Source organism: Bombus flavifrons, chromosome 10 (assembly GCF_040668555.2).
Source record: "Bombus flavifrons isolate JBK064 chromosome 10, iyBomFlav1_principal, whole genome shotgun sequence".
NCBI lineage: Eukaryota > Metazoa > Arthropoda > Insecta > Hymenoptera > Apidae > Bombus > Bombus flavifrons.
In genome coordinates, this window is record NC_138451.1 from 8,814,309 (window position 1) to 8,827,823 (window position 13,515).

At 33.5% G+C, this 13,515-nt stretch overlaps 1 protein-coding gene across 2 annotated transcripts in view; it reads left to right on the plus strand.

The window, feature by feature from the left end:
• The window catches only part of qless (decaprenyl diphosphate synthase subunit 1 qless), a 51,778-nt gene that overhangs the window by 20,324 nt on the left and 17,939 nt on the right, over positions 1-13,515 (plus strand). Inside the window, exon 2 of one of the 2 annotated variants that reach the window (XM_069122598.1) lies at positions 5-156. The exons of the other annotated variant lie outside the window; for it this stretch is intronic. The gene's annotated coding sequence lies outside the window, so the exon portion shown is untranslated. The remainder of the gene's footprint in view (positions 1-4; positions 157-13,515) is intronic. 2 annotated transcript variants of the gene reach the window in all.

The following is a 13,515-nucleotide window of genomic DNA, read 5'->3' on the forward strand; positions in this document are numbered from 1 at the left end:
TCAGATGAAAGTAAATACGACGTATTTGGATTGTATGGACGCCGCTATGTCCAGGGCAAATCCAACTCAGAAATATTAAAGATCGACGTTCTACAGTGTCGTGGAATGTATGGTTACAAACAATACTGGAAATCTCGTTTTCGTAGTTGATATTCTAGATGGATATAAGTACTTAAATATTTTTAAAAACAATCTAGAAGTCAGTGTTAGAAAATTGGGATTATTAAACAATTTTTACTTCCAACGCGACAATGACTTCAAAATCTGGTACGTGTAATTTATTATTAAATAAATATAGAAATTATATCCGGACACTAAAAGGTTCAAGATAGTGTATAGTTAACAATACAGCGGAGCAAAAAGGACTTCCGTATTTTCATGTATCGTACTAACGAAAGGAATTTGATATTTATTTGAGAAGTTTGTGATTTCAACAGAGAGGGGATAGAGTTTCGTGACAACGTTAAATAACTGGGAAATAAATTCCAGAATAATTAATTTCATATAATTAGAAGATAGAGAAATAGAATTTGTACGCTTTTGCTCGGAAACGTGATTCTTATCTGTGATTCTTCAGAAATACTCTTCAGCAAAGGAGTGAAAGTTTTTCTGCTAGGCAAACAGGCGCGGCTGCTTGTATTCCAAAGATTTGGCAACGACACGGTTCAAGTGTCCAAGAGTGCTTGCTTTTCGCAGCTCGGTAAAAATGAATTTCCCTTTTTCATTGAATTACCGAACCGTTTCTTGTTACCATCTTTCACTCGATTTCCATCATTTCCGATTCTGCGAAACATTATTTTTTTGCGAAATGCTATAGGAATGAATTTAAATTACATTATATTATACATTACAGTATACATTAAATCGCATAGTTTAAACGTACGATAGAATCAGAGATAATGTTAGTGGTTAATGAAGTTTAATACAATTAATTCATTCAATTAGTCCAGTACATAGATTACTTAGTAAATAATAGAAATTAATATCTACATCTTTGTCACGTGGAATCTATACTTCACAGCTTCTACATCTATTACCAGTCTCTTACTCTTCTAACAAGATCTCGAAATCTTTCGAATATTCTCCCATAATTTGTATACGTGCCACTTCGTTTGATATTCTCAATTTTTAATTAAAATATTAAATAATAATTCAATAAAAATGTTTTTCTCCTACCGTAACCTCTTTGGTGACGCGACTCTTCTAATTACATAACTCATCGATTCTTTCACTCATCGAAGTATGCAGATTTTTTTCTCGAGCAGCGGTCGTCGTGAGTTTGTCGATTCTAATGACAGGGTGAAAGCGTCCTTCGCTTGGAAACGATGAAACCGAGGATTGTCGGCTAACTGACTTGACAAATGTCGTTTCTTTGTCATCAAAATTGAACTTCGGCCACGTCATCTTCTCAAGATGCTGAACGTGTTTCGCATAGTTAGCTGCTAACAGTATACATACTATGAACAGTGTACCATTTATACCTCGAAGAACATTCATTTATCTATTGGAATCAGTTTCTCTATTTGCACTACGATGTTTGACGCGTTTATGCTATTTGCCATGACTTCTGATTGTTCTAATCTTTGAAATATTGTTTTATTTAGTAAGGAGCTCGAAGAAAGTTCAGTTGTTCCAGGTGGACCGCGGAACAATTTAGGTCAGCCGGGCCTAAATTAACCTTTTCAGCGTTTAGTCTGTACGTCGTTCGGTCAACCGGGCACGGCTAAATTAAACAGTTAAGATTGTCGAAAAGATTTAGGTAGAAAGATACTTTCTAATGTAATGAAAGGTGTGTGAAAAAAGTATCAACGACATACTCAAAGTCTCATGACTATAAAACTTCTTTACGAGAAGTACTGCAAATATGCAATAGATAGAAATATGCAAAATCAAGCCGTTTAACTTGTAGAAATTATGAATTTAATTTTATTTTACTGTATTTTGAGTTGGATTTTGGCACGATAAAGCATTCTGTTATGCCACGGAGTTGCCATAGTTATGTAACGAGAATAAATTAAGTTTCTACTAGTTTCCTTTCTTTCTCTTTTCTCCTTTTTTTTTTTTTTTTTTTTTTTTTTGTTTAATATAATCGATTTTGTGTTTCTTTTCGTAGAATGAAAAGAAAAAGAATGAATTCTTTCTTAATAAAATAAAAACACTTTATTTCATTCCGTATCACGTTAACGTATAGAGGTATATAACACAAGGTACGTATAAAAATTGAAAGTTTCTGCTTATTTTATAATTACCAGACGCAGCGTATATTAATTTCATGAACTGTATAATACAAGTGTAAGTATTCGAGAAAGAAAGAAGAATCGATGATTATCACCCATGATAAGCCTTCACTTTTCAGACGAAAATATATCTCTTCCGTTTTATATCTACCAAATACGTACTTTCCTTTACATTTATAGAAACTTGATTTAAAAAGGGAAAGGAGTGCTCCACATCGACAAACGAAATCAATTGGCGTCCAAGTTAATAAATATTCGTCGGTCAACCAAAGCACGCGTAACGTTAGAAATGAATTATCACCGCGATCACTGCAACTGCTTTCGCAAACAGCCGTCACGTATTTATTTGTGATGCACACGCGTACAACTTCTCTTTCTTTACTTTGCCATAATTCTTGCGACACAATGCTTTTACCCAATTTTAAACATTTCGCGTGACTAGCGAAACTTTTCGATTCGTATGGAACTGCGATTAATGAAACGAATCCAGGGCGATTACTGCACCGCCAATATTTATAACGACTTGTATTTTCATTAATATATGAATATAATTAAAATATGGAACCTAGATAGGGCATTGTTTTAGTTAGAAAATATTATAACGTGCACTATAGTTGGATATTCTTTATATTCTCTGCTCTTTACGTACGTGCATTCGGTATATGTAATTTTGCATTCGTAAATTTTTCATAAATACGTAAAAATATATGCAATCTACTTATGATATTTTCTACGTATTTGGTACGTTTATGAAGTAATTAATTTTACGAGAAGCTTCTAAATTTTCAACGTTTCTACACGACTACGTTTGTAGTTATGGATATTTTATATATTTTTGCATATCATGCGCGTTCTATTCGATTTTACACCTCCAAATTTCGTGCAAAGGCATCAAAAGTAGAAGCGATTACTATCACGTAAATTTCTAAATGTGGAAGCGGTCGTGAGAAAGCGTTCGTTTCTCAAGGCTTTCCACAGATTTTACAAGGTTCGAACTGCTGATTCATACGTGGCAATTATCGCCATCGCGTGTCGCTGTTAAATCAAAATTTTTGCAAATTCTTTCCATTAGCGGCCCGGTAGGATGGTGCAGCCTTTCTTTCTGACATTGTTATCGAACGAAACGAGTAATCTTATATGGTGCGTGTCTCATCGAGGCGAATAATCAATCTTTCGCGCGAGAGTATCTGTAAGACTATATAGAACCACGTATGCGGTAATTTAGACAGTTTTTGCTTTTGGTTCCTTTATTATTTTAATGTTCACAGTTAATGTTCACTTTTCACAGTTTTGAAATATCGCGAGAGAAACTTTCTGTTTTTATCCGAAAATTTTTTTTAGTTAGTATAAATTCAGCAATTCGCAAGAAGTCTGTGTTTCTTTCTGTTACTTGACCTAAATTAAACTCACACATGATTTAAAATTTGTAGAACTTGGGTACTTTGAAAGTTATCTTCCTGTAGTTTGATCAGAGGATGCGAAATATCTCGTTGCTAGAATGAAGTATTCAGTCAGAGATAAAAGAGAGCGGAGTTGTGATAAAAATTACATAGAAGTAAAACAGACGACTTATTGTTATTAAAAAAATGTAACAGTTGTAAAAAGCAAGAAGATCCTTCGCGTGGAGCTTATCTCTAATTTATTACCGGTAACAACACTGTTTGTTATCGGTAGTCAGTTTATTACCAGTTGTTTACAATTAGTGTAACTGTTACGTATAGTAATTACTTCGTTATTAATTACTTAGTCAACATCCAGTCAATATCTAGACATGCAGGCATTATCACTATCTCGTTGAACATGCGCATGTATAATTGCTATGAGCACGACCACTAATGAGCTCGTTTATGATTAACAGTCTATGATAACTATTCTTGACAAACTTTGTGCTACTGTCAATCAACGATACCAGTTGTCAGAGTCTATACTGTGGAGTCGAGTAGTCCGGCCATGTAACCGCACTTTCTCCTTTTACAGAAACACCGAACTGGATTTATTCGATTTAGGACGATCGCAGATAGTGTCACCCAGTCCCTCGAGTTTTTCTCTTCGATCATACATGGTAACATATAAGCGTGTAAGATCTCTCCATGATGCAACGTGGTTGCGGACGTTTGTCAGTTCGAAGAAGTATCATATGGTGTAACCATATAATACTTAGCTATATTTAATTATTGATTGGCGGACAGAGGAATTTTTGAAGATTGAGAAGTTCAGATAGGAGATCTATTTCCGGATTTTGTATATGTATGCGTTTAATTGTGTCGAAAGCTTTCATGATGGTAAAAAGAAAAAAAAAGAAGTGGTGCGTTTAAGTTAGTCATAGGGTAGTTGAGTATTTTTGTAATCGACATTAGAATTATTAGAAAGTAAACTTTTCCAACAGAGTGGTTTTCACGGAAATTTTAGAGGTTTATTATCGAATTTTCTTCGGGATTTGAACGATTCTTTCTTGTAAACTACGCGGATAAGAGCTTGACTTTTCGCTTGTATCGTGTACTTTTTTCGTATATCTTTCATTTTAATCTGATAACAATAACATTCTATGTTTCAGCATTTCGTCAAATTTTTATGTGGTATTTCGATCTTTCCATACTTTTGCGTTACATTTATTTCATATTCCATTTTTACATAGAACTTTATTCAATTTATTTATGTAAGTCTTACAGTCCATTCGTGTCATATTCTATGTTCCATATTTCCCCACGAACTTATAAAAGAAGATGGAACAATAAAATGTTCGGCGATAAATGTTTATATCTATTGAAAAATTATGTTTCCTATTAATTTTACTTTTTTAATTATTAATTAAATGTACATATTATATCTAACTTTATTATTATATCAGATTGCTACAGTGTATTAATAACACTGTTCCTATAATGTAGCAATATAACAATTTATAGGTTTTTTTTTTAGTAAAGGAGGTTATTTTTTTACTTTATTCGCACATGAACTGCAGAAATACTTTCTAATTCATGCCTTTTTTTTGTTAGTTAAATGAATTCATGCGAACAATTACATATGTTTGCCTTAAGACAGATAATTATCCTTTACGTTTAAACGTTGACGTTGGTAAACTGTTAAGGGAAACGAGAATGTTTGATCTCGGATACGGATGATTGCTTTTTCGCTTAAATTTACTTTTATAACACACCTTCTGTAATTTTTCTAATAATTCTGCAATTTTTACAACTTGTGCCAAACCATGTTAGCGACTGCAAGATATTGCATTCGAAGCCTAGATACTTTTATTTCTCGCTACGCAAGTTTACAATAAAATTCGTATTAATTAACTCGTATTAACACAAAAAATATTTCAGAATGAGCGATCGGAAACTGAGAATTCTTTTAATTCTCAACTTTCCAATTTTTGAATTTTCATTTAACGAAACGGAATGGCTTCGTATTCGCTTTAAGCTAAATATTTTACAATTTTATATTTTTATATTTTATTTGTTTTTTTTTCAAGAATGTAGAGCGACATACTTTTATTTAAGTTTTTGTAGTTTCCTTTGAATAACGACGCGGGTTGGGTGGTATCTTGCGACAGAAGCACTTGCACGAAGCATGCAGTCTTACGCCATTCCTCATACGCATTTCTTCAGATCATCGTCGTAAGAATTTCTTACTCGTTTTTAGAAAAAGCGCCTTATTGTTTTTCTAGAGCGCATATGGCTTAAAAACTGATTTGTTACTACTTCTAGGTTATTTTTTTAAGTGTTGATATCACCACAAGTTATACTTGTAGATATTACATGTATTTTATGCTTTACGAATAAAAAAGAAAATTAATACTACAATGAAAGACACAGATCGAAAAGAACATAAAATAACGATTAAATAAGTGTAATAATATGACAGAATCAATTAACTACCTCTATTTTATCATTTTTATTAACCTTACCTTACCTTCAGTAAATACCATAATAATACTAAAACTTATTAAAAACTACAATAAATACTTCAATAATTATTAAAACGTCACTCTAAGCCTTTCTACAAAATTTAATCGCAAACAAAGGCTAGTTATGAATCACAAGAAGATTCCTGTTACTTTCAATACAGAAGTTAGTACCGAACAAACAAAGAAAATTATTCCAGTCTCATGATACAACTAATTAATTATACTACTCATCGCATTAGAAATTCGCCTGAGCCAGTAACCGTACACTTTGTTTGCTGTGTGACTAAAATTTCGTAATTGAATTAGCTAGGAATAAAGCGAATAGTAAAATAATCTTCATGAAACTTCAGAACGGATGCTTCTGTCTAATTGATATCACGTATATCTCAGCTATGAAGTTTCACGCGTCTTCGCCGTGATTTTCATCTACCTTTCTTGCGGCGTCACTAATTGTAATTAACGTCTCGTTCATTCCCCGAAACAGCAATGAATATTAACGAACAGTTAAATAGCCCCGTCCAGTATAAAGTTAACACGATTAAAATTCGATATTATTCTTAAATTGCAACAGCATTATTGGCTTCAGTCTCGAGGTTATTTTTCTTTCTCTTTCTTTTTCTCTTTTTTTTTTTTGTTTAACCTTCCTCGGGTTGCTGAGAATAAAAGATTAAATCGTTGGATTAACTCAGAGGATATTTTAATTATAACTTTAAACAATGTAAAAAGTATAAGCGCAGTTAGTATAAGTTGCATCTTCACAGTTGCGTGGAGTATACTCTGCCACGACGTTCAACTTATTAGAATCTTCTTGAAAATTCTTGAAAAGCGAAAAACAGAAAGGGTCTACCTTTTTTACTGACAATAATGCTCAAATACTTTGGGTACATTTACGGTTGACGATTGAAACGCCACAGACAAAGTAATGGAACAGCAAATAATTCCAAGAAGAAACGTTTATTTGAAGCGAAAGAGGAAGTTTCTTCGACGATATTGCGACTTGTAATTATAACGATATAATGCCCAAGATTAACATAGTCGGTCGATTTATTGGTCAAACTTCTTGTAAATTAAGAAAATCTATAGGCTACCGAACTAAGGTATCAGACAGAAATCTTAGGAGTTCCATTCAAATCACGTGCATCCAAGGCGGTTACTTTAGTTCTCGAAATCCTGAACACGTGGCTGATCCTTGACTTTTACATCGAATAAATTAGCCGGTCAAACGGATTGGTTTTGGATTCTCTGATACTGCACCTGTTGAATAATTCCGGGAAATAGACCCAGTTTTTAAAAGTATCTCAAACCTGAATAAACATTTTAAAAGTACTAAATATTTGCCTTTTTGTGCAGCGGTAAGTTGTATTTCAGAATACAGATTTATTAACTTGTTAGAATTTTATCTTCTAATATTTTCCTATATATTCAAAAATATCCAGAGTCGTTACACTACTCGCCGAATTATTGATGTTAAAGATAATTTCAATTTAAAGAAAAATTCTTTTCTATTTAAAGAATACAATTTTATTAGCGTACGTATAAGTCTTTCTATTTCAAAATCTTGGTCTTTCCACATCGATGCCTTTGTACAAATTACGATCTTATCTAATTACTAGACTGCGGATTTTTATAAATCTAATTAAAGAAATTAAACCTAAGTGGGAACTCATTTCATTCATTGAATATTACGATAAGTACCATAACATTCAACATTTTTTTGTATCTCTGCGTTTTCTGTATTTTCGCAATTTTTCGTCTTCTATAAATACAGAAAAATCCGCGCTCCACTAATTTTCCTGTTTAACATAGAGTCATAAAATTGTGAAAAAGAAGCTATAACGCAGAACTCGTGACTCGTTTATTAGTTGGTAAATTAGCATGCAAGAGGTCTTGGAACAATGTAACGATAACGTGCAATGTCTTGTGAACTGAAAAAAGAAATGCGAAATTCACGGTACTCTATATACGATGGTATTTCAGGGTTAACCACCTTTCTACCTTTTTGCACGAGTTATTATTTAATTATACTCTTAGCCGTCATCTTCGATTGCAACATACGCGTGTTTGTGGGGCAAGGAAACGGGTAATGGGTGGAGAAAAAAGAAAAATAGAATCGTATGTTAATCGTAGAACGGTGATTAACGAGCAGAAAATGAAGTAAAGTATCGTTCGTAGAACGGCAATGATGATGATAAAAATTATAATACATACGGGCATGAAACGGGGCAAAACTCGGAATTAGTTTGTAAATAAAATCGGCTGGTAACTAAATTTACTTCACGCATTACACGTTTAGCGATGTTACGTGATTATCGTCGATCCTCGTAACAAGATAAGGAACAGGATCAAAGAACGTTTGGTATTTGTTTCAAAAACATGTTCATTTTTGGCACAAATCAATATTGGCTGCAAAGCGTCTTTCTGTTTTCGCTTGTTTGGAAGACACTGCGAAATTCGAAAAATATTTGACGAACACTTTCACTGGTTAAAGGATTAGCAATTCAACGAACGATCGTTTTAGCGAATAAATTTTACCGGTAAGATTTTTAAGAAAGAGTATATCAAAGAACAGGCTACTTAGAGATTCTGGTACGTATTGGATAACACGTAGAATTTTATTCAAGAACGTCAGAGAACATATATGTGAAAGAGTATCGTGTTAAGTTGTTAGGTTCATCTATTCATATATCTTAATATATGCCATATATTTGATAGCAAATGGAATTAAATGAAAGTCTGTCGTTCGGTAACGACGAGAATTTTATTGAAAGAATTAAGAATTAAGAAAGTCCTGACTAATGGAGAATGGGGTTCATTAACATCGACTTAATGATTTACATATGTGCGTTAGCCATCGGGCGCGCGAGGCCCAGGAAGCACGGTTCTCCTTTCGGAAATATCTTAGACAAACAGCGACCAGTTAATAATTTGACAATTGATATATAGTTTATAGTATATTGTAGCGTGCTCGTGTCTTTACAGTATTTTAGTGTCCTTACATCTTTGTTGCGCTTCTTCGTTGTAGATATTTCTTATGTGACACGTTTTACGTCATACGCGCAATATCTTTTTGCCTTTATGTAAAACAGTATTATTGTTTCTTATAATACCTCTTACATCTTTGTGAACTATACTACATTTATCGTTAAAAAAAAAAGAAACTTTTTAAAATAGAATTTTGACTTATACATGAATAATATGACAATGATTTGGAATCTTGGCAATTATGTATAATTTAATATAAGAAAAAAGGAATGCACAAAGTTGCTTAGGAAACTTCTACCTCCTAATGTTAATCTTTCTCAACCATTTCAAAATATCTTCTGATCTTGTATTTGTCATTTAATATTCATAACTTTTAGTAAATGCAGTTAACGGTACGAACGAAATGATTTATGAAAATCAATGATTTTTCGACTAAGAAATCTCAATAAACTTTATGGACAAGTAAACACATAGACAAGATTTTGTAATAAATCGAGGAAGGCTCATCACATACTTTCACTTTTTTAAGTTTACATCCCACTTGTCCAACTTTCAGACGGATCATCGAACGATGGTCTCGGATACCAAAATTTCTACCAGCTGTAATTTCGTATCGGATCCTGCGTCGTGTCTTTCTCGTCGTCATGAATAATTTTCAGGATTATTTAAGGGAATTGGATACAAATTGGTGAAAGTACGGCACACCTGTCCGCCAGCTGTTATAATTAATAGTTATGTATGTGTAATAGACTGAAGTCAGAAGGTGAAACGTGCGTTATACACATTTATAGTGATAAGATTATAGCGATAGGCTCCTACTTATTATCCAATGGAGAAAGTAAATTAGAATTTGTTCAATTTTAGCAACGAGATAAAACAAAGGAACCGTAATCGTTGTTTTGCTGTCGATAGTCCAAATTCTCATAATTTCTTTACTGAAATCATTGCGTATGATGTCGTTCACGATTATTTGCATAATTCATTGCATTAAATCGAACGTTAAGTTGATACTTGTGTATGCGAATATAAAGTAAAATTTAGTCTGTGATAAACATTCGTCCATTATAGGACGTACAATTATACATTTGTCTCTCTCATCAACTATAATTCAGCTTTGTAAAATTATTTTTTCCCATTTTATTTCTCAAACTTCCTTCTGGTCACATCGTACATGTTGTTTTCTCGTTGACAATGAAGTAATCGGTCTAAAGAGTGTGAAATAGAAACGACTGTAGAAAGAAGAAGAAACGTTGGAATAGCAGCAGGGTTAAAATAATCGAAGCACGTGAATGAACATCACATTATGCATGCTCCATTCTAAACGTTAATTCATTAGCCTTTGCACTCCGTAAGCGGCTAAAATCCCGTTAATAGGAAATAAAATAAGCAAGAAGCACGTACCACTGATGACGCAAAAATAGCATGTAACAGGAAAACTGGAATCTGGTGCACGCCGCAACTTTGCGTTTCCATGGTTTTGTTTGATGCGTTAGTTTCTTGTAGGTTGGCCTTGAGTAACCAAGCAGCGCATAGAAGAGGTAAAAGTGGGGTAGTGAACTTGCCTTCTACCACGAAACTAGTTATCGAAGAATGTAATAAGCGGATATCGTGCCATGGAAATCACATGACACGCATGGACACACATCGAACACGGTCATTGCTCAATGTTGCATATCCTCCAATAAACATATTGGCTGCTTCATATTAGATTCACCTGTAGCACGTTTGCAACCGTGAAACTAACCTCGTTTGTCATCGTCGAACAAAGCAAGTTTCAAAGAGACACAAACTATAGCGCTGTAACTACGATGCAGTGTTTTAACTTCATTTTTATGAGTGATCGTATTCTAAAGTGTACGTAATGTATCAGTAACGAATGATCTAACGACGCTCTCTCAGAATGTCTTATTGCTTTCAGCTGTTCAATGTTACAACAAGGATTTCGCAATATTATATAAAATCAATATTCCTCGGATTTTCCATGTTCACAGGATATGACGATAACTTTAGAGACGTAAATCCCACGTCTATTTTAAATGTAAACATTCTGAAATTTAATTTGAACGTCCGGCAAAGAGGATGAAAAAACAAAGATTTGCTTATTAAGTAATTATATTTGCGATACAATTATCACTAAGCAGGGATGATGAGCTGATTCACTACTCGAATTGTTAATCTCTCGAATATAACGATGGTTTCATTTCTATTAAATATAAATAATATCATATTCATAGATTCGCAAGAACTGAAATCTAAAGCGCGGAGGAAATCGATTTGTCTTTACTATTAGTGCTATAATTATAGAAAGGAGATAATTATGCTTCGAGAATGACCGGGTTAGAAGATTAATCGTTACTTTTTCTAATAGTACGAGATAGCTAAATATCTTCAAATATCTCGAAACATTGCTGTACAGTAGTAAAACTGAACGTCTTCTGATAATAAGATGTCCCGGTTTATGACACGGCAAGTTTGGAGGACGTCTCTAAGATGTTTGTGGGACATTGGCAGATGTATTTCAAACACGTAGAAGATGTTTTTCTGCGTCTGGATGGACAACCGTCTTGTTGCCTTGTGAACAAGAACTTACTGTTGAACTCTAGTTATCCTAAACTGTCAACGAATGAATACACGCAGTTCATCTAACTGGAGTGCATACAGTTCATTGATCTTTTTTATTATTTACGTTATTTACTTTACATAATGGAATTTTGTGTTAAATAATTGCAAGAAAAATTTCGTTTAAAATAACTACGTTTCTTATCGACTGGCTGAACGTTTCTGTGAGAATTTAAGAAAAAATGAAATTAGTAATATGAACATAACTTGCTTCATTATACTTGTGAAGAATGAAGCGAGAAACAGCCTCGCATTTTTTATTCCCTTGTCTTGACGTATTAGAAACACTTTGATTAATCGATTGTCTCGTTTGCACGAAAATCGTCTGGAGGAGAGAAAGAATTATAAACGTTCTTATCTATGTACATCGTTATCGATCAAGTATGCATAAAACGCATGAATTATAAAGAACATTTACCAAGTAACTTCGTCTTCGTTAACCTTTGATTTCATGATTACAAAAATTCCTTTATTAACAGATAATTCGATTAACAGATTAAAAAAAAACACCGTAGCAAAAGGAAGAAGAGATAAGTTAAAAACATTAGTATATATGTACATATATCGCCGCAAATGTTTAGCTTAATTTAAAAGTGGAATGGTGAACCTTTAACCACAATGCAATTGCACAGGCATCGTGTCTAATGCGTCCCTAACGGACACGAGTGTTATTTGCTTGTCGTGACCTCGATTAATCCACCGGCAAAGATGCGAACTTGTGAAACAACGTTACTGCCATTTACTTGCATCCTGACATGCCCAATCCTCTGATCTCACAGGCTGCAGGCCATCGAGAAACACCGTACGTGTGTGCTGTTAATGAAAGAGATGTGACGAAGCAATGGACATAAATTAAAGCATTAAGTCATAAATCTGTAGGAAGATGACGATACCGAACAACCTAATCAGAGCTAATGACAGTACTGGGTTTAAAAAAGAAAATAATAGGATTTATATTATTTAGGCTGTTGTCTAAATTCTATCTGACAAACTTTATTGACATTTTGATCAACTTTTCTTCAACTTTGTAGATTTCTCAATCCCATTCAGTAGGTCACAGAATTAATATTCAATCTTTAAGGAACAAACGAGTTATTTCTATAAGATTTTTAGTACATGGGAATGGTTTACACACGCGCAAGGTTAATTTATTACTGTACCGTTTAATTTATTTATAAACGTAATCAATCTGACTTCTGAATGTCTTATACGTTCCTCTATATAGGTACATAACTAAAATTATCATTCCGAGTTTCAACGCATGTGAACTTTAACCCAAGTCAATAATTTTGTAAAAGTCAATATTGCGTTGATGCAATATTTCATTTGGAACTTGTTATAAGTGAATTTACATTGTCGAACTCTACTATTGACTTTCTTTTCGTCGTTATTTCTTCTCTCGCCTAGATCCTGCAGTTCTACGAAGTTTGAAGAATTTGAAGAACAATAAGACACGCTAAAACGAACAAACTGGCTGCAGAGCTTTCTTGTTTGTAGAAGCTTAGTTGTGAGAATTTTTGAAGTACCTGTTATTTTAATACGCTCTTTTTTATTTCGCTTGCATAGCACATAAGTTATACCATTTGATTTGATCAATCTTTATTTAATTTTTCAATAACGTTTATACAACTTCTACTCATTGTTCATGCTTGGGTCATAATTCACCTGAGGTCTTAGCTTCTTGCCAACTTCGTGAAGATCGTTGTATCTCCTCGACTAACAGTACCTGTGCCTGTGACTAAGCCTGTCTCCTTTGTGGTCGCCGTTCAC